We start from the raw sequence: 23,430 nt of genomic DNA on the forward strand, positions 1-23,430 counted from the left end.
TTAATACAACAAAACACAACAATGAACAGTCATTCACACCACAATATGCAGAACGTATTTAAAACATTTAACATTTAATATTTAATGAACAACAATGATGGCCATTTAGGGAACTAGTCACTAAGCATAATACTCGGCACTAACTAGGTATTCTGAATTATATACTAGACATACTAGATATACTGCTAAACAGTACAGATACACTGCTGAAACAGTGCAGACCGGATTTGTGTACCCAAACCCGTCTTGACCGGCACAACCTATGTGCACGTCAGAACGCCTCCCCGGCAATGGTACTCACCGGGTAGCTCGGAACGGAAGGCCTCGGAACTGAACTGAACTGGACTTGGACCGGACTGGACTCGACTCGAAACTTCGGGACTTCGGAACCTGGTGGGCCTCTGTATACCTCGGATCTTGCTCTCTCAGCTAGGCTCTGGTCGGGATACTTCGCACTTCTCACCGCCTCGTCTGGGTGTTGATCGCAGCCTCAGTTACCCCCGCTCGGCAGGAGGGAGATACAGGAAATCCTGTGGGTACGCGTTGTTGTCCGTCCAGCTGTGGCAGGAGACCGGGCCTGCAACGCACCTCCGGCGCGTGAGATGAGAAAGTGTCCCTGTTCGGGCGCCATATATGTGGTAAATAATTTAATTACCGGTACTTAATTTGATGCGGAAAATTAATAAGAATAGCTCAGTAAAATAAGAGGCAGAATCCGTGGTATTAGAGATTCGGAACGGGCTTTATTCCAATAACAATTCGAATTGTTGGCTTCTTATTCCATCACCACAGAGGTTCAGGAAGTGAAGGACAATACATTATTGACAGGTAATCATTTTTATAGAAGAGGCATTACAGTGAAACAGATGCAGGAGGCGTAACAGTTGATAACAGAGATAAAGATATACATGCGTAACTGAAATGGGTGTAACTAGGCGTAACCAAAGAACGTCATTAGGTATGATGTCACAAATGGGTGGTTCCATGAAAGAATTTCGCAATGTCAGCAAAAATACTTGGCAGAGATGCGCGCGCGGCAGCATGACGTGTGATTTGACGTGCAACTAGGGGGAGAATGGGACTTGACATTTAGCTCTACATGTGGAGACAAAAGTCTGGGGTTATGTCAACCTAATCCCAAATCATATCTAATATCCTATGTTTAAAGAACTGTGTTATCCAAAAAGAAAGGTCTCTTAGGATAGAATCTTATTCTATACTGACTATACTGACTGTTAGTGCGTGTACAAGCGTCTAAGTGTCTACACTAGATGCGAGGGGGTAGGAATATTCCATGGTAACAGGGTTTATGAATTACTTGTATGAGGACAGCGAGGCCTGGCCCCTTTGCACGGTAGCTGGAGGAATGTTTACCTAAACTACGAGACAGGAATGCATCGGATGAGGGGCGGAGGAGATAATCTTGAAGGTGAAGTACAGTTTTCTGGCAGGCTACGGGCTGGATCAGGCACCGTTAGCCGCACAGGGAGTAGGACAAAGTTCATGGTCACAGATGCAGGCTCAGACTGGAGCTTTCAGAAGCAGAAGGCAGGAAAAGGCTTGGTGGCAGAATCAGGGCCTACTCGCCTGGATTGAAAAATGGGATAAATGAACCATATAAAGCCGGTGGCCTTTCATACTTAGGAATAGAATATCCAGCCCATTCATGGCGGATCTGAAAGAGGACATGTTGACGGTGGACGCACATGTGTTTGCGTCTTCATAACTGGAACTGGAGGGAACATACATGTACTTGTGATTTATACATGAAACCGTTGGGGTCCAAGATAGGGGACATAACCGACCATAAAAATCCATATTTCCACATAACTATGCCTGAGTTCTCATTTGACTGCAACCATCGACACCCTGGGGCCTGAGTCTGGCACAGGACACACATGGGTCACATTGTATTAGGCAAGACAGACATGGAGCACCATACACACCCGTGATGGGCCCAACCATCTGAGGGGGTGGCCGCACAACCGTGCCGACAGACATATTGAGTACAGCGACAGCCATGCGCAGAGGTCAGGGATCATGTGGAGTGTCCTGGGGGGCACCCAGGTATGTGTGGACAGGTGGCAGAACCATGTCCTGCAAGCTGGAGTCAGGTGGATGCAGTGAATGGTGGCCTGGCCAACGTTGGATGCATGGGGATGGCACATGTCACAATACCCACACAGTCATTGACTACATGCACAATACAGAGTCTAATCCCACACAAACAGCTTGCATCTTGCTACTCTACACATAGACACATAGCCACTATCACGGAAAACCATGCCAGACATGCCGGATGCACCGTGGCAACACACCAGCAATGACTGAGAAGAGGCACCTTGGAGGCATAGGGACACCTTTATTAGTCATGTATTCGGGATTGCAGAGGCAACTCGGAGTACACATGAACGGGTCATGTGGAGTAACATGTGGGTCCAACACTGGAACCCCCCTTCTGCAGCCCAAATGCGTGATAGCCATGGAACTGGCACACAAGTGTCGGCTAACAGCTAAACACCCCCTGCTGCTCACGGAGAGACTGCCATACACCATTGATCCGCTGATGTGGAAGTCCCACAGCATGTCAAGCCAAGGCAAACCGTATGTGTCCGAGGGCAGTGTAACACACATTGATGCCATCATCACATTCCACAATCCCATCACTGATGACTGTCAACAAGTCTGACCATCTATTCAGGTGTACCCAGCTGCATGTAATGTGTACCATGGTGATGCGACATGTCTGCAGAGGAACCAAACATCGACAGGGGCAGTGTGCATACATCGTGAACAACTGCCACACCCAATACACCCCTGATGCATCCCTTACCCTAAGGAGACTTCCAAACTTGTCCGTGCGTGTAACGCTGAGTCAGCACACGATGACGTGTCCATGAGGAATAGCAGTGCCACAACAATGCAACCAGCAGACGGCATGCCAAAGTACGTGGGGATGAGAGACACACAAGAAGTCAGCCACAAAAAGCACAGCCACTTGCATGTGCATGTACTCGACACATGTAAGGATGACAACATGCCAGGTCACAATTATGACTGGGGAAATACACATCATTGCCACCATCACTCCAGTGACACATCCACACACACCTCTGACTCACGTGGCATACATGCAGATGGACACACACATCGCAACACATGCCACACGGGGACCAATGCGTGCACACACAGACACTGGTACTCACCACTAAGCAAAGAAGTCGCGTATGAACCGAGTCCGGATGTCCTCTTGTGGAACCACGTCCTCCACATCACTAGCCCCATTGCCAAGACCTTCGTCCTCCACGGGTGGATGGTCCTGATCATCTTGATCCAGGATGAGTGGCACAGCTTTCTCAACTGCCATGTTGTGCAGCATGCAGCAGACCATGAAGATTTTGCAGACCTTCGCCGGGGCATATGGGAGCGCGCCGCCGGTCTTGTGGAGGCATCGGAATCGGCTCTTCAGGAGGCCAAACGTCCTCTCTATCACTCGCCTTGTCCGGCCATGGGCGGTGTTGTAGCGGAGCTGGGCCGGCGTGATGGGGTTGCGGAGAGGTTTGATCAGCCATGGCATGTTGGGATAGCCAGCGTCCCCTACATGGAAAGCACATGGACATAAGTAGGACAGGAGAAGCGGTTGTGCTGGAAGTCTACGCAAAATACAGGACAGACAGACTGTACCCACCAACAACACATGCTCGTTCGTTGCGCAGCTGCGTCATCATTTCAGGCATCCTGCTACGCCTCATGATGTAGGCATCGTGTGCTGATCCTGGAAAACGAGCACAGACATGTGAAATCACCATGTTGGACAGACACCACAAGGGCATTGACGGAGTGGTAGTGCTTGCGATTCCTGTACGCTACCTCCTGTGCCTGTGGTGGTACCAAAGCCACATGTGTTCCATCTATGGACCCAATGACATGGGGCATCCCTCCCAGGGCATAGAATCCACGCTTGACCCCAGTCAACATTTCAGGGGTTGGGAAATGGATGAAGTCATCCAGGTGAATCAACATGGCCTCTAAGAAATCATGCAGCACACGGCAGAACATGCTCTGGGACATGCCACCAACATGAGCTATGGTATTTTGAAAGGTACCCGTGGCAAGAAAATGTAGGGCTGCCATTACCTTCAGCTTGGGTGTCAGTGCCGTAGGATACCTGTGCAGCGGTTGCAGGTGTGGTGCCAGTCTCGCCGTCAACTCCAGAATCAACGGTTGGGGCAAGCGGTAGCACCGGATACAGTCATTCTCCCGCATGGCAGCCAAGTCCGGAATTGGTCGGGGAAAAGGCGGCGCTCTGCAGTAATTTGGAAGTGACAAGGAAGAGTGAGTGCACCACAACAACAATTTATTTGTACTGAGCACATATTAATCTGTCAATACACATATGCTACATACGGAGTCAGGTATGTGCCACATGCCCTGGACACGTATGGCTGCCAGGTGACACTCCTACCAAGACCCAGCTACACACGGAGATTGTGAACCTCCACATGCCATGGCATGGGATTAGCTGTGTCCCAGTGTAAGTGAACAGCCAGACGCAACACAGGAGTGACATACATCCACACATCAGCAGAAGTAGGATGTCGATTGCAGAGACTGGTAGCGGAACACTAGAGCCACAGGTCACATGACATTACACTAGGACAGCCCACACACCTTGCCATGAAGGTGTACATGTGATGACTCACCACACATTCATAGAGAGGATGCAGACATGTCCTTGTTACGCTTCTCCGTGTCCCATGCATACATACGCACCTCACATCCGATACCACATGTGGCATGGTGTGCAGAACAGTGTGCCATGTCAATCTACACACAGACACATGTTGGTTGCTGCAACAGCTGCTGCTTTTGAGGGCGCTCCAACATCAACCTAATGGGAACCCCCCACACATACATGACATAGTCACATCGTGCACCGTGGGTAGTGACATGTCAGGTGTGGTGACCCCTGTACCGGGCCTCAGGGGACACTTGCGTGTGTTTTTGTCCGTGCCATGCCAGTGACGCCCTTCCCAAGTGTGCAGTACGACATGCACACATGTCAAAGGAGTCAAGGGCATGCCTGGCACACATTGCACCATCACACATTACATGTGTACACATCTCATCATACATCTGGTGCCTTCTCGACTCAGGAGTAATGTGCCACATCACAGCTTTTCACACCTGTGCCCCACACATGTAGTACTGCCCAGACAATGCCTTGATGTCCATCCATGGACAAGTATGTCAGCCCTATTCCTTCCTGTGTGCTGCCTGTCACCACTGTGATGTGTGAAAAGCACCGTACTTTCGCAAAGAGGGCCTGTGTACGTTCCCGTATCACTATGGGAGTGCTGCCGTATGTGTACCCATAGCGATAGTGAGCGTACAGGCGTGTGTACGGTCCGTATCACTATGGGTACGCATACGCGAGAACACCCATAGTGATAGTGAGCGTACAGGCATGTGTACGGTCCGTATCACTATGGGTATGCATATGCGAGAACACCCATAGTGGTACGGAGCGTACACACGCCTGTACGCTCACTATCACTATGGGTGTTCTAGCGTATGCGTACTCATGGTGGTACGGACCGTACACACGCCTGTACGCTCACTATCACTATGGGTGTTCTCGCGTATGCGTACTCATGGTGGTACGGAGCGTACACACGCCTGTACGCTCACTATCACTATGGGTGTTCTCGCGTATGCGTACCCATAGTGATACGGACCTACACACGCCTGTACGCTCACTATCACTATGAGTACACATACGCGAGAACACCCATAGTGATAGTGAGCGTGTACAGGCGTGTGTACGCTCCGTACCACCATGAGTACGCATACGCGAGAACACCCATAGTGATAGTGAGTGTACAGGCGTGTGTACGGTCCGTATCACTATGGGTACGCATACGCGAGAACACCCATAGTGAGACGGGCCGTACAAGCGTGTGTACGCTCCGTACCACTATGGGTGTTCTCGCGTATGCGTACTCATGGTGGTACGGATCGTACACACGCCTGTACGGGCCGTTGATATGCATTTGGGGTGCCCTAGGGCCCCGGAACGCACCGTACCTGTGTGTGAAGCTCCAAATTACATAGGGGACACATGAGGGACAAGTATAAAGGCCTACATGCATGCTGGTTGTCATGGAGACCAAGTTTAAAGTTTAAATTTGTTCCGGAAGGTGCACAGCAGAAGTCAGTTGGAATGAATCTACTTTGTTGCAAAGTGTTTGTGGAGTTGACATCATGCTGAAGAAAAAAACACAATAAGAACCCACTGACTGTGCTAGGTTTGAAGGGATTGGAGGAAACATAGGATGCAAATGTGAGTGACCAATCACTCTGTACTCCTGTGCATGAAACAGGCTAGCAAGGCAGATATAAGGCAGCCAGGTCCCATGAGGGAGCACTTGCCTGCACATCTTTGTATTCCACGAGCCAGCTGCTGCTACTGATTCCCTGGAACCATGTCAAGGTCTGTGGAGAGGTCACAGCCTTTCACCCTGGAGGAGAACCTGGCTTTGCTGGATGTGATCCTCCCACAGTACCCCATGCTGTATGGGCGACCAGGGTATCAGGTGAGTGCAGAGTCCACTGGCACATACTGTGTCCCTTTTTTGTGACTGTGACTTCTGGCATTGTGTCCAGGTGTGGCACACATGCTATGTACTGTAGGGTGGGTCCCGGGGGGGAATGCCTGATGTCTCCCAGCCAGAGCATGCTGTGGTGCATGTCTGCCGTCCTCACTTGCATTGTGTTTACTGGGACAATCACTGCATGGTGCATGCCACATTATGCCTGTCTTACCCTCCTGGGAATGTAGCCTCTACAGTCCTCATGTGATTATGTGGTCAGCCCAGTGTGACAGGTGACTGCACCCACAGATGTGTGTTAGTTCTGTGTAGCTGTGCTGAGAGTGTCCACATGATGTGGGCGTACCCTGGACATCGGTGTGTGTGTAAGTCCCCTGTCAGGTGGGTGGGTGCATATGTGGGGTGTGGCACCAGGGCTGCATGAGGGATGGATATACCCTGCCCATGTGATGTGAGCAGGGAGCAGTGCTGTATGTCTGACGTGCAGAGCCAGCCCCACACCTGTGAGCCCCCCCCCGTCTAGTGGCACATGTGCAGAGTGAGTTTTGTCGCAGCATTTGGCAATGGAAGGTGAATGTCCTGTGCCTGTGTGTGTCTGTGTACTCTGCTGCGGTAGCGTCAGTGGCCTGTGGCATGTGACTGCTTAGAGGTGCTGCACATTATCCTGGTGTACCTTGTGATGCACAGTGTGAGCCTGGATCATTGATTGTGTAGTTGCCCTCATTCCACCTGTGTACTTTCAATGGCACGTACTGCTTTTGCCCTTCCCCAGAGGATGATGTCCCTATGACAAAGGTGCAATGTGTTGGATGCATACTATGCCTTGTTGTACACAGCACATTTGTTCTAATATGTCTCTCTGTGACATGTGCCTGGTGTATTGATGTAGTGTCACTTGTTCATCCTCACAGGTGGGCGCCTCTGCCAAGAAGCAGATATGGCTGACCGCCGTCAGTGCCGTGAGGAGTACGGATGGTCGGAAGCGGCGCCTGTCCCAGGTGAGGAAACGCTGGCAGGATATCCGGTGCTGGATGCGGAGGATCGCACGGGTCCTGCTGGGGGACTCACCTGAGACCCATAAGAACCGGGGGCGCCGCCGTCTGACCCACATCCACAAGCGTGTGCTGGCGGTGGTATTTCCAGACTTGGAGAGGCGCTTACAGGAGAAGCAGCAGCAGGAAGGGGGTAGGTACATGTGTGTTTGTTGTGTGTCACCAGCATTTGGAAGTGCACAGTTGCATGGATTCACTGCCAGGTTTTAAAGGTGCTGTGCAGATCCAGTTACCCACAGTATAGCTGTGCTCTCCTGCCTCCCTTCCCCTCCTTGCAATGTGTTCCCTGGTCTGTGTGTAGTCACTCCTTCACAAGGTTATCTAGGCTGGCACTTTCTCCACGTGAACTATGCCTGTAGCATCATGTGTGGGGGTGGTGTGTAACAGGTTTTGGGACCTTGCCTGTGCCCTGTCCAGTTCAGTACATGTGGGTTCCATGTCAGTTGGCACTGATGCCGAGTCCAGACATGGGAGTTAGTCTCTCAAGTGTCATGCCTTACAGCGCGCATGTCCTATGTTGTGGCCTGTGACATGATGTGCATGAGTGTGCGATACGCATAGTGCAGGGATGGTGGCGTGTGTTGCAGTCATTCCCATTCAGGACCATGGAGTTGTGTGGCCACTACTGTCCCCTGGGGCATATTTTCCTAAGTGTCATGTGTGTCATCACAAAACGTGGACACTCTCAGTGTCTACAGCATAGGTTGTGCTCTGTGCCATTGTCCCCTGGCACCATGTATATTGACGTGAAATGTAGTACAAGTGTCCACTGTACAGCCTGACCTGATTTCCCTTGTTCATAGTCACAGTGGCCAGTGCCTGTGTGTCTTGTTACAATCATCTGATGATGGCCATTAGTACATGATTCTTTGGACAGGCGCACCTTGGGAATTTGGCGTCCAATCTTGCATTTATGCAGCCCCTGTGTATTTCACCCAGACTAAGAGATGTAAGTGCTTCCTGTGTCTCAACAAATTGTCTCATGTAGGGGGTGGTTGGTGCTGGCAAAGCCTACATGTCAAAACCTGAAATATCCTTGCTAGGTCTGGCCAGTGTGTGATGTTTGTCTGGACATACACTCAAGGTGCCATGAGACAGTCATGTTGGCCATGTTTTCAGTATTACCTATGCAGCATGCGCCTCAAGTTCATGGATATGATCTCTGCTCATCCCTATTTTCGGCAACGCTGTGTGGTGTCGATGCAGTGCTGGATTGTCCCCAGGGCCTGGCTCCTATGTCAGACTCCATTTCATGTCATTTGCAATTGTGTCATGCTCTCCATGGATTTTCAGTGGCATGGTAGTTCTACCAACTGTGTGTGCATGCCCTACATCTGTACCTTGTTTTTGTAGATGTTACTGATCTTTCTTTTCAGGCTATGCACTGTAACCTATGTAGATTGGACTCATGTGACATATGTATACAGGTGTGTGATTAATTGTCTCTTCACCTTGCCCACAGCATCGTCGGGGGACACGGAGGGAGACATTAGCACAGACGGAGCGGAGGGACCGAGCACCAGTGCCAGCGTTGACATCGTGGCTGGCACATTGAGTGGTACGGAGGCGGAGGAGAGTGAGGCCGAGGACCTGTCCACTGGCACGACTGAATATGAAGCTGACGGGTCCGAGGATGATCTCTCCGAGTGGGCGGAGGCTGCACCACCAGCTGACAGCGGCACAACATCGCACCCCGCCCCCTCCATTGCCATCAGCCGCCTCCCACTTGCTCGTGTCCCTTCCCAGAGTGCCCGGTCACCACATGTCTCCTTCCTGCCAGGCACCGCACCCCCTGCCCCTGTCTCCACTGCTGCCGCCAATGCCGAGTCTGTGGACATCCAGCGGCAGTTGCAGATTGGTCAGGCTGCGATCCTTAATGTCCTCCATGGCCACAGCCAAGTGCTGCACAACATGGAGGCATACTTGGAGGGCATTTTTTCATCGCAGGCTGACCAACGCCAGTTGCTGAGGTCCATAGACTCGACACTGACTGCAGCAGTGGGTCTCCTGCAGCGCTACGTCCCACCCACTACCCCTGCCCCATCCACACTTCCCACTCCCATGCCTGTCCCGCGTACACCCAGACGTCAGCATGCACCCACCACAACAGACACAGGCACCACACCAGCAGGGAAGGTCATACGCACACCTCCTGGCACGCACACTCAGGGTGAAGTAGGCACACCCACTGGGTCGGGGGGCAAACGTAAGTCATGCAGCCAGAGTGGGAGTCCGCATTCCACCCAATCCACTCCCTCCAAATCCCCTCCCCTCAGCTCTCCTGGCCACATATCCAGCAAGGACTCCTTCATGGCCGCTCTGTCCCTGAGCCCCACTGTGACACCACCCCGCAAGCGGTCAAGGGAGTCCCCGGTCAGGGTGGTTGAGTCCCCCCCCTGTCCACACCCTCCCCCTGTGGCGCTGCAACCCATCCCTCCGCCCCCCCCTCCTTGGGGCCTGTGGTTCCTTCGGGTGCAGGGGAGACGCTGGAGGACCTTGCAAAGGTGTGCAGCGCCATCCTGGCCTCCGCCTTTGGCCCTGACCCACCACCTGTGGTGGAGTCCTCCATCCCTGCACCCATGATGCCTACCCTTCGCCCTCATGTCCCTGCGGTGCCTGGTCCTTCCCCCCCACATGATGCCCTCCCCGCTCTGGAAGACGATGGAGTCTGACTGTGCAGGCAAGCTAGGGGACATGCGTCCCACTGTGTCCCCCACCTGGATTCGAACTTTGTTTAGCCCTATGGGCATAGTACTTTTTGAACTTTGAAGGGAATAACATATGTTTTGGATGCTGATTAAAGCAATTTATTTTTCCTTAGTACACTACTGTCTGTCTGGTATTGCTGTTGGTCGACCTGCCCCATTATTTTGGGTGGTGATTATGTGTTGGGTGTGTGGGAATTGTCATCTTGTGCTGGTCATAGGGTGGATCCTGGTATCTGTGTGCCATCACAAGCTGTTGGCTACATAACTTTGTTCATGTAAGCAGTTACTGCATGGTGACATCGTCCCAAGGTGTGTTCCTTCCTCTGTGTAACCTGACTTCTTCCCTGCAGGGTCTTTCCAATATGTGGGGCTGAGCTGTGTCTACATTGGCTGGGTGTGTGACGGACTCGTTAGACTTGGCCCATGCATGCTGAGCGATGTCTCCACCTGCATCATTCGTGGCGTCCTTGGTGGTCACTGTACTTGTGTATGTAGACTGTTGCCATGACTTCATGTGTACATGTATTCTTTTAGGCGCTATGCATATGTATACTTCCAGCCTCGCACACATGTGGTACATGTACTGCAGGATCTTTGTGCACCTGACTGACATTTGTGGCCATAGGAACTGTGGGTACTCCACCCTTTTCTGTGCAGGGGCACTGCTGTGAGTGTTAGGCACCCACCCCTCCTGTCTCTGGGCACTGCTGGGAGGACTCTGCACACACCCGTCCTGAGTCTGGGCACTGCTGGGAGGACTCTGCACACACCCCTCCTGTGACTGGGCACTGCTGGGAGTGTTAGGCACCCACCCCTCCTGTCTCTGGGCACTGCTGGGAGGACTCTGCACACACCCGTCCTGCGTCTGGGCACTGCTGGGAGGACTCTGCACACACCCCTCCTGTGACTGGGCACTGCTGAGAGTGTTAGGCACCCACCCCTCCTGTGTCTGGGCACTGCTGGGAGGACTCTGCACACACCCCTCCTGCATCTGGGCACTGCTGGGAGGACTCTGCACACACCCCTCCTGTGACTGGGCACTGCTGGGAGTGTTAGGCACCCACCCCTCCTGTGTCTGGGCACTGCTGGGAGGACTCTGCACACACCCCTCCTGCGTCTGGGCACTGCTGGGAGGACTCTGCACACACCCCTCCTATTTCAGGATATGTACGCTTAGAACATACACGTGTGTGGGTTCGCTCCATGCATACGCGGGTGAGGGTACGGGTCGTACTTACACTGTTGGGGTGGGGGGTACGCTCCATGCATACGCGGGTGGGGTTACGGTCCGTACGTACACTGGTGGCATGGGGGGTAAGCTCCATGCATACGCGGGTGAGGGTAGGGGTCATACTTACACTGTTGGGGTGGGGGGTACGCTCCATACGTACGCGGGTGAGGGTACGGGTCGTACTTACACTTTTGGGGTGGGGGGTACGCTCCATACGTATGCGGGTGAGGGTACGGGTCGTACTTACACTGTTGGGGTGGGGGGTACGCTCCATGCATACGCGGGTGAGGGTAGGGGTCGTACTTACACTGTTGTGGTGGGTGGTACGCTCCATACGTACGCGGGTGAGGGTATGGGTCGTACATACACGGTTGGGGTGGGGGTGCGCTCCATACGTACGCGGGTGAGGGTACGGGTCGTACATACACGGTTGGGGTGGGGGTGCGCTCCATACGTACGTGGGTGAGGGTACGGGTCGTACATACCCGGTTGGGGTGGGGGTGCGCTCCATACGTACGCGGGTGAGGGTACGGGTCGTACTTACACTGTTGGGGTGGGGGGTACGCTCCATATGTACGCGGGTGAGGGTACGGGTCGTACTTACACTGTTGGGGTGGGGTACGGTCCGTACATACACGGTTGGGGTGGGGGTGCGCTCCATACGTACGCGGGTGAGGGTACGGGTTGTACTTACACTGTTGGGGTGTGGGTACGGTCCGTACATACACGGTTGGGGTGGGGGTGTGCTCCATACGTACACGGGTGAGGGTACGGGTCGTACATACATGGTTGGGTTGGGGGTGCGCTCCACAAGTACGCGGGTGAGGGTACGGGTCGTACTTACACTGTTGGGGTGGGGGGTACGCTCCATACATACGCGGGTGAGGGTACGGGTTGTACTTACACTGTTGGGGTGGGGGTACGGTCCGTACATACACGGTTGGGGTGGGGGTGCGCTCCATACGTACGCGGGTGAGGGTACGGGTCGTACATACACGGTTGGGGTGGGGGTGCGCTCCATACGTACGCGTGTGAGGGTACGGGTCGTACTTACACTGTTGGGGTGGGGGGTACGCTCCATACATACGCGGGTGAGGGTACGGGTCGTACTTACACTGTTGGGGTGGGTGTACGCTCCATACGTACGCGGGTGAGGGTACGGGTCGTACTTACACTGTTGGGGTGGGGGGTACGCTCCATACGTACGCGGGTGAGGGTACGGGTCGTACTTACACTTTTGGGGTGGGGGGTACGCTCCATACGTATGCGGGTGAGGGTACGGGTCGTACTTACACTGTTGGGGTGGGGGGTACGCTCCATGCATACGCGGGTGAGGGTAGGGGTCGTACTTACACTGTTGTGGTGGGTGGTACGCTCCATACGTACGCGGGTGAGGGTATGGGTCGTACATACACGGTTGGGGTGGGGGTGCGCTCCATACGTACGCGGGTGAGGGTACGGGTCGTACATACACGGTTGGGGTGGGGGTGCGCTCCATACGTACGTGGGTGAGGGTACGGGTCGTACATACCCGGTTGGGGTGGGGGTGCGCTCCATACGTACGCGGGTGAGGGTACGGGTCGTACTTACACTGTTGGGGTGGGGGGTACGCTCCATATGTACGCGGGTGAGGGTACGGGTCGTACTTACACTGTTGGGGTGGGGTACGGTCCGTACATACACGGTTGGGGTGGGGGTGCGCTCCATACGTACGCGGGTGAGGGTACGGGTTGTACTTACACTGTTGGGGTGTGGGTACGGTCCGTACATACACGGTTGGGGTGGGGGTGTGCTCCATACGTACACGGGTGAGGGTACGGGTCGTACATACATGGTTGGGTTGGGGGTGCGCTCCACACGTACGCGGGTGAGGGTACGGGTCGTACTTACACTGTTGGGGTGGGGGGTACGCTCCATACATACGCGGGTGAGGGTACGGGTTGTACTTACACTGTTGGGGTGGGGGTACGGTCCGTACATACACGGTTGGGGTGGGGGTGCGCTCCATACGTACGCGGGTGAGGGTACGGGTCGTACATACACGGTTGGGGTGGGGGTGCGCTCCATACGTACGCGTGTGAGGGTACGGGTCGTACTTACACTGTTGGGGTGGGGGGTACGCTCCATACATACGCGGGTGAGGGTACGGGTCGTACTTACACTGTTGGGGTGGGTGTACGCTCCATACGTACGCGGGTGAGGGTACGGGTCGTACTTACACTGTTGGGGTGGGGGGTACGCTCCATACGTACGCGGGTGAGGGTAGGGGTCGTACTTACACTGTTGGGATAGGGGGTACGCTCCATACGTACGCGGATGAGGGTACGGGTCGTACTTACACTGTTGGGGTGGGGGGTATGCTCCATATGTACGCGGGGGAGGGTAGGGGTCGTACTTACACTGTTGGGATGGGGGTACGCTCCATGCATACGTGGGTGAGGTTACGGTCCATACATATCCGTACCCACGCTGTGGAATGCTTGTACGGGCCGTACCCAGGCCTTTGCCACGTGGGTACAGCCGTCCCGCCATTGTTGGGATGACGTAGGTGTGGGCGGGGTACGACTCGTACCCACGCTCTTAAGGCGTGGGTACGGGACATACCTGTATTGGTGTGTTGCCGGTTCGCGTCGTCAAGCACTTCTGTTGTGGCGGACGCTGGCTTTGCTGGACATGCCCCCACCCCCTCGGTAGTGACCAGGGCCTGAGGGTGAGGAATGTCCAGGGCATGTGTGCTGTGTGACTTTGGTAGGGGTTTTGTGGCCTGCCCCTGCCCCTGCCCCCCCCCTTTCCCCCCTCCCTTTGTTGTTCTGACCTTCTGCAGCATCTGCGTCGGAACCTGTAGAGGAGGTCGACTGCTATGAGGGCCGGGATGACACGTAGGTTCGGGTCCATGTCTGTCCGTCGCGTACAGGTACTCCTTGTTCGCGTCGTCCTGATTTCCCGGCAGTTTTTGGCAGCCGGAAAATATTCACTGTGCGGGATGACGTCGGTGCGAATCGTGATTCCTGGTTCGTGAATGGCAGGCTGCGTGCGTCCCGATGTCACGTCGGCGCTTTCCCGGATCGCATTTGTACGTTTATTTTCGTCGGTCGGGGTTTTGTACGATTCGTACGGAAATGGTGTTTCCGTGCGAATCATAATTCCATGTTTGTATATTTTTTCGACCGGGTACGCGTCGGACGGAGAATATGCTCCGTCCGACGGTTCGTACCCGGTTTTTACCGGATCGTGATCGGCACCTAATTCTATGTAAAGTAGATGCTAATAAACCATGCATGTTTTTTTTCCAGAACTTCATGTAAGATTTGGATGCAATGCACGTTGTTGAATACTGTAGAATGTAGGGATGACCTACTTGGAGATGGTTTAACTCACAGTGTGATCGTAACCATGGCTCTAAAGTTGGATGACAATCAGCTCATTTCAGGAATGTGTGTAGTGTGTTTTACCAAACTATGGATGGTTGTCCAGAGTGTCTGGCTGAAGGTGTCTTATCAGTGACTTATGTATACCTGTCAACCTCTTGACACAAAATTGCATTGTGGGTCACGTGATGTCTTTAGAGGGTGATCTTATAAAGGTGAATAGAGAACAAACACCTTTTTGGAGAGGGTTCAAGGTTTAAAAAGTGGGCAACCCTTTTAAAGTCTATGAATGCAGTTTGCTTTTTAGGCTGGTGAATATCCGTAAAAAGAGGGCAAAATGCACCAAATGTGGGTGCGTTGGCAAATATGATAGGTTTCCAGCATAAGGGCAAAGATTATGTTCACTATCACTTGACTGGTATATGGACAAAGGTTATCCTCACTATCACATGATTGTAGATAACAATTGGGTATTAGTGTAGCTTGTTGGATTTATTTGTTTCCACTTCATAAAACCTATCACACTATCACAATCACTGGATGATGCCATCAGTCATGTCATGTCATTTGAGAGGTCATCACTGATGTCATCAATATTTCATTAAACATGCGGTTCATCAATGTGTAGTTAAAGTTAGGACTAAGTTTCTAGAGGAAATAGATTTTTTGGTTTGCTTATAACTTTGGCACCATTTGACAAATCTTCATGAAACCTTTCACAAAAAAGTTTAAGCCTACTCAGCTCCTTTCTGTAAAGTTTCAGGGTGATCCATCAAGCTGGGGCTGGGAAAAAGGAGGGTCCCAAAATTCATTTTACCCATACAATTTTTCATAGGGAAATTGAATGGCAATACAGAAAAAACTTCTGAACGAAATTACACAAAATTTGCCAGAAGGCTAGATCTTTACCAAGAAAGCATCCATTTTGTGAATCGGTGTAAATGCGTTCAGTAGTTTTTTTAGAAATGATGGTTCAAAATGTATGTATATAAAGAGATGCAGTAGAACCGCAGGTCCAGGAGATCAAAACATTAGATTTGATGGGCTGCCTCACATGAAAAGAAGATTTCTTGGATGCCATTTTAGGATTTAAGACCTTCCTGATGCAGCGGAGCGGGTAGGTGAGCCATGAAGCTCCGAGCGGAAGCAGAGACACTACACTGTGTGTCCAAATTACTCCGCTGTGATCTGATGAGGCAGCACATAAAAACCAAAGAGGTTTGCTGCCCTTCTCCGGGGCATTAACCCTCGGATAGAAAGAGTGGTAGGTAGCTTTGCACAACACCACCACTGTAGATAGTTTTGTAGTCACCTGGTCCTGAGGAATCGCCAACTGATCACTTTGTGACATTCTGAGGTGAGAATCATGTTGACCATCTGGGAATAGAGCAAATTTTTGTCACATTAAAACAAAATAGTCGCCCCCCTCTCTTCCCTTTTTAGTCAGGTTGGGACCTTTCCAGAATAAAAATAATCACAAAGGATTCCCTTACCTGTTTTAATCCACACACCATATCTCCATGCCTCTAGGCCCCTCACACCCACAGCACCTATACGGCAAGGAACTCAAGATCTCCGAAAAAGAGCCCCTTTATAGGTGCCCATCGAGCATTGCAGCGCCGGCTCGATGAGGAGCAGACCCATATGATGAAGCATGACACCTAGCTTGCTGGGTGTGTGAGGGTCCTAGTTCTGACAGGAGGTATCCCCCACCTCCTAACTACCTTGAGTACACACCAGGTGGCCAACTTGCCACCGAGGAACTCCGTACCTTTCATTGTCTTCTAGCTTAACTCAGGGCAAGTACGTTGGACCTCTATTAAGCCCTAGCTGTCCCTCTCTTTGTTGATTCATGCCATTTTAGGACTCAGATACTTTATTTTTTTTAATCTCTTTGTTGTTGTTTTTTTAATTTTGTTTTGTTACATGCAAAACATAAAGAAAGGCAGTGGTGCATACAGAGGTATAATCAGAGCAGGCCACAAATCAAACGGTGATTCAGGACTGTAAGGTATTGTGGTTCAAATGCAGTAAGCAAGAGCAGTAAACTAGTATTTACAGCAAGTTATGGATACCAACACCAGTGTGTGCACTTCTGTGCCTCAAATGCGCATGGAGACTCAGTCTCTATGTCCCGAATTAAAAAAACAAACCTAGTCGGTCAGGGTAGGGATACCTGAATCCCTAGGCCTTGTGTGTGGGTCCCAGAAGGACCTCCCCTGGGGTCAAAAAAGATAATTTTTTAAAACTGTACCATAATATATATATTTTTTTAAAGGCAGGCTTTCTCCCTATTCAATTCGAAGACCCCTGCTGCAGGCCAGGGCCTGGGGGATTGGCTCATGAATATAATTGAGAGTGGGCATGTACCCCCTTCGAGAGCAGCCATTTGATGGCCACGAGGACCTCATATTCTAGGGCCTGTATAGTTCCTTTTGTTTTATAAAAAGGGGAGAGGATTGTGTGGCCCCTTCCCCAAATCATTTTATGGCCTCAGGGACCGCATCCCGAGTGTCTAAATATTTATTAATTTTTTTAATGGGAGGGAACATGAAGCATTTATTATCTTAAGACATCACATATTACATCAGTCATGATATGTTCTATGACAACATTGAAAGCATCAATGATGATATCTTAAATAATATCATTGATAACAACACTGTGCATGGCAGGATGCATGTTATAGCTACTTTAAGTAACCATAAATGTTGAATTTCAGTGCTTTCTTTTTAGTTTAAAACGTTACATTTTAACTGACATTTTCACCTAACTATAACATTAAATTAACCTTTGGTTAATATCTAGTGTTTAATATGCTAAATATTATTAACATATCTCACTGGACGTAATAGACTCGTCGCTACGTAAGGAGGCTCGAATATGTGGGGAGAGTGAGCTCTCCATGAAGAGCACAGCAACTCTGTAGTAATGGCTCAACTACCTAATTGGGCTTGGGTATCTGGAGGGATAGGGCTTTCCATGAAAAGCAATGCAGGGAGTACAGACGGTGCGAAGTAGGGCCTTGCCCACCTGATGGGGATTGTGTACCCGGAGAGAGTGAGCTCTATGTATAGTCTGAATGCTGAGCGCAGATTGTGCATAGTTGAGGCTTCCCACCAAACGGGTCACAAATTGCTGGAGGGAGTAGGCTGTACGCACAATCTGCACAATGAGTGCAAACTGTGCATTATAGGAGCTTCCCATAGAAATTTGGGGTTTGGGTCCCTGGAGTGAATAGAATCAATGAACAGTCTGCATACAGAGCACTGACTGTGCTTAGTGTGTGCTTGTCCACCTATTGGTGCTTGCGTGTCTGGAGGAAGTGGGCTCTAAGCACTGTTTATGCACTGAGCGCACACTTTCTGTAATCGGGGCTTGCCCTCCTAATGGTGCTTGGGTTTCTGGAGGGAGTTGGCTCTAAACACAGTCTGTGTGTTGAATGCTGATTGGGCATAGTATGGCCTTGCTCACCTAATGGGGCTTGCATCTCTGGAGGTTGCAGTCTCTATGTGCAGTGTGTGCACTGAGCACAGTCTGTTCATAGTAGGCGCTTGCCCTCCTAATTGTGATTGGGTCTCTGCAGGGACTTGGTACTGCACACAGTCTGCACCCTAAGCACATATTGCACATATATGTCTTGTCTGCCTAATGGGACTTGTGTAACTGAAGGGAATGGGTTCTAAGCACAGTCTGCTCACTAAGGGCCTTATGTAGGTAGCCTAACATTTACCACTTCATAAATACCGAATTTTACCGTAATCAGTCGGTAAAAATTACCGAATCGGAATTGGTCGGTAATTTAGAATCGGTATTTACCGATTCGGTAATGGTAACTGGCTTCCTATTGATTCCCATGGGCCAGGAGGCCCATAGGAATCAATGGGAAGCCTGTTACCATTACCGAATCGGTAAATACCGATTTGGTAATGGGGGGAGCACAATCAAGGGTGGCAGGGTGTCACAGTGACACCCTGTTGCACCCCTGATTCCTGCATGTGTGCACATGTGGCACACATACATGCCCTAAGGGCATGTATGTCTGCCACATTGCACACTTCTAAGTGCCAAAAAATGCTTTTTCTAAGCCATTCGTCATTTACCACCAACTTTTAGTTGGTGGTAAATAACGAATCCACACAACACCCACACACTCCCCCTACATCTCATTTCAGGATTCGGTACCGATTCGGTAAATTACCGAATCCTGAAATGTGCCCCCTACATACCAAAAGCCTGAATACCGGTCGGTAACGGAATTTTTACCGAAAATCGGCCGTTACCGACCGGTATTAGGCTACCTACATATGGCCCTAAGTGCTGACTGTGCATAGTCAGGCTTGCCCAACTAATGGGGTTTGCATGTATGGAGGCATTGAGCTCTACACACAGTCTATGCACTGCGCACATACTGCATAGTAGTAGCTACACCACTTAATTGGGCTTAGGTCTCTGGAGAGAGTGGGCTCTACGCACAGCCTGCGCACTAAGCACAGACTGTGCATAGTAGAGGCTTTCACTTGTAATGGGACTTCAAAGTGTATTGGAAGTGCACTCTCTATAAAGAGCTTTGCTTTAATTTCTTTGGGTCTCTCGCAGTACTGTGGAACTTATGCCGGACTCTCACTGGCCCACATGAGGGCCACCTGAATCCAGCTAAATTTAGCTTGAGTCCCATGAGTCCCGTGGGACTGTGATGACAAATACATTCTTTTTAAAATTCATCCCCCCACAAGAGCAAGGGGGCCAGATTATCCCTACCCTTCCCTTGTGTCCTTTTTTTATTAGATAACTGAGTTCCGGAGTTATATAATGGGGGCCGCAATGTTTTCCTTTTGTTGAGGCTGCAATCAGGTCCTTCGGTCCTATGTGACTCCCACGGGACCAGCCAATCAGATTTTGTTTTTTGCCATGTTTTCCCATGAAACTCCCACAGGAGTTCAGTGGCAACAAATAGCCATACATTTTTAACTTTATTTTCTCAAAAACAGCTGAGCAGATTCACAACAAATCACAAAAATCACACTTTCTGGGTAAAGATCTAGATTTCTGCCAAAATTGGTATAATTCTTGTCAGCCATTTTTTCCGTATCATGGTCCAATTTTACCTCTTTAAATTGTATGGGGGGAAAAAGCCTTTTGGGAACCTCCCTTTTTTCAACCCCCATTTGACAAATCACCCCAAAACATTCCAAGAGGCACCTGAGGTGGATAAACTTTTTTATTGGCAAGTTTGTGAAGATTTGTAAAATGGTGCCAATGTTATTATATATATATACTGCCAATGGGCTGAACACTACAGAGGACCTCCACAACTTTCTATGATTAGTTTATCAAGTGCACCATTCTCCCTCATACTGGTATATCATGATATTACACATATATAGTGTACACTTCTACCACAAGCTATCCAAATGTCTTGAGGAGACAACAAGTACCATACGAACTAACATGAATTTTTTGCAGCCTCACAGAACATCACAGATTATACCACATTTTAATATGTTTTTAAAATAAAAATGCAACCCCATAAAATTACAAAAATATTTTTTTAGATGTGTTTTAATATTTTAGAATTACCAATAATTTTCACATTAGGTAACTAGTATTGTACATCACATAGCACATTTTGACTTGCGTTTGCACTTTAATACATATTACTATTATAACAGCTAGCATTGATATTTTCAAGCAGCTTTCTGTTTTAAAAAAAGCGCAGACTATAGGTTGAAAATAATATACCAACTTATATTAGAGAAACATATTATTATGGCATTGTGGATTATATTGAATACTGATGTAACGGTGATCAAATCAGTTACTAAGGTGAAACATTCAATGGTGCATTCATGCAGATAGTAAACCAAAGGGTTACATTATTTCCATTGTCAATGTTGGCGCTAAGCTGGTTTTTACAGTATTTAATATTTATATAAATACATAATTTTATATTTATATATTTAAGCAGTTTTGGACAATTTATACATTTTTATGCCATGTTATCTGTTATTTACTCAAATTTTAAATAATGCATCGCATTATAAAGTCTGCTTTTGTTGTTAGTAGCAAGTTTTGCCAGCCAGCATATATTTGTATAATCAAGTTAAGCAATGTATTTCAGTAATTAGGTTTTAGTCAAACGCATAAGAAAAGACTTAAGGATTTGAGTCTTTTTTCACTGTTGTTTTTGGGTCATGTGACACTTTAGGGTGGTATAAACACAAACATGGCAACGCATTTCCACATTGGATCAAGGCCGTTGTATCGGCTGAAACGCATAATGACTCTTACCGTTGTGGATTAAAAGAACTTTCGCCCAAACTGCAGAGGAGTTTGTGGTTTTCATTTCCAGCACAGTGTTGCGAGTGGGAGGAAAGTCAAGCCATCGAGTGTGATATATATATATATATATATATATATATATATATATTCCCTGAAAAAACCATAGGTTTCAGGCACGTTATAGTAAGGAATTAGAATTTAAAAAACCTTAGAAATTTACTGAAAAAACCACAGGTTTCAGGGGCGTTATAGTTAGTTGGACATTGCACTCGTACAAAACTCGTGAAATTCCCCCGTTATAGTTAGTTCAGCTAACTATAACTCGCGCGCCCGCAATGCACTGCTGATGACGTCACATATTACATCACTCATGACATGGTCAGTGACATCACTCATGACATCACTCATGACATCTAAAATGACATCACTGATGACATCATCCTTGTGATAGAGTGGCAGACCTCCTCTCCCCCTAATATAACCTTTGATACACACATTCAAAAATAGAAACTAAAATTTTCAAAACAATGGACATACCAATACCAGTTGCAACAACCTATTCAGTAATTCTAAGATCCTCATACATATCCACTCATTCATAGGGGTGGGCGGAATTTGCGAAATTCACTTTTGCAAATTATCGCGAAAATGTTAAAAATCTCCGCAAACACGCGGAAATATCGCGAAGATGCAGAAGTTTTTTTCCCGCCCGTTCGCGGTATTTTCTGCTTGGTCAAACATCCATTTACTTGAATATACAATTATACACACACCACACCACTTACTTCTACAGAAACTTACACATACTTAGTCTTTTAAACAATCACTTATAGAAACACATACTTATTCATACAGGAACTCTTCCAATCTCTCACTCTCACATATACTCACTTATATACACCAATAGTCACATATACTAGTTTAAAACATATGTAGTTACTCATAAAGACATTATTGAGACAGTCATTCACTCACTAACACACCCATGCACACATTCATCCACCCATACAGTCCTGCACACATACTGTCTTCAGCACATACAAACAGTGAGTCACTCATTCATGCACCTATGCACTACGTAATACCCCCCACCGAACCATACAGACACTCAGACTGATACTCAAAAAACCAACTAATAACGTATATAGACACTCATGTAGCTACTCACCAACCCATGCAGCCACTTATACACAAAGTGAGAGACTGATACAGATACCACTAAGCCATGTATTCGCTAAGATACACTTAATCAGTCAGTTATACAATCAATTTTTCAAAAACAAATCATCCATTTAGACACTTATATACCCATTTATTCTCACATCGACCTTGAGATATACATATATAAAACATATGTAATTTTCTGAAAAACACACATTCACTGGATGATGTCATCAGTGATGTCATTTGAGATGTCATCAGTGATGTCATGAGTGATGTCACTGACCATGTCATGAGTGATGTAATATGTGACGTCATCAGCAGTGCATTGTGGGCGCGCAAGTTATAGTTAGCTGGACTAACTATAACGGGGGAATTTCAATGGTTTTGTACGAGTGAAAAGTCCAGCCAACTATAACGCCCCTGAAACCTATGGTTTTTTCAGTGAATATATATATTTATATATATATATTCACTGAAAAAACCATAGGTTTCACACATGTTTTTTTCAGTGAATTTTCAAGGTTTTTTAAATGCTAATTCCTAACTATAACGTGTGTGAAACCTATGGTTTTTTCAGTGAATTTGCAAGGTTTTTTAAATGCTAATTCCTAACTATAACGTGTGTGAAACCTATGTTTTTTTCAGTGAATTTCAAAGGTTTTTTAAATGCTAATTCCTAACTATAACGTGTGTGAAACCTATGTTTTTTTTACTGAATTTGCAAGTTTTTTTAAATGCTAATTTATGTATGTATTATTATATTTTTTATATATTTATTTTACAATAAACTACCTATATATATAGTTATAGATTGACTGTATCCTGTAATATGGAATTGCTCAGCTCTTTTTTTTTGAATTTGGATAAAGTTGAACAGCATAGTTAATATCTTCCATAAACTTATAAACAGTTTAAAAAAAAAAAAGATTTTTTAGGGTTTTTCACCGTCTCCGTGTGCGCATGCGTGCGTGCTCCGTGCGTGCTCTGTATGCGCATGCGTGCGTGCTCCGTGCG

This window comes from Triturus cristatus, chromosome 1_1, assembly GCF_964204655.1.
Source record: "Triturus cristatus chromosome 1_1, aTriCri1.1, whole genome shotgun sequence".
NCBI lineage: Eukaryota > Metazoa > Chordata > Amphibia > Caudata > Salamandridae > Triturus > Triturus cristatus.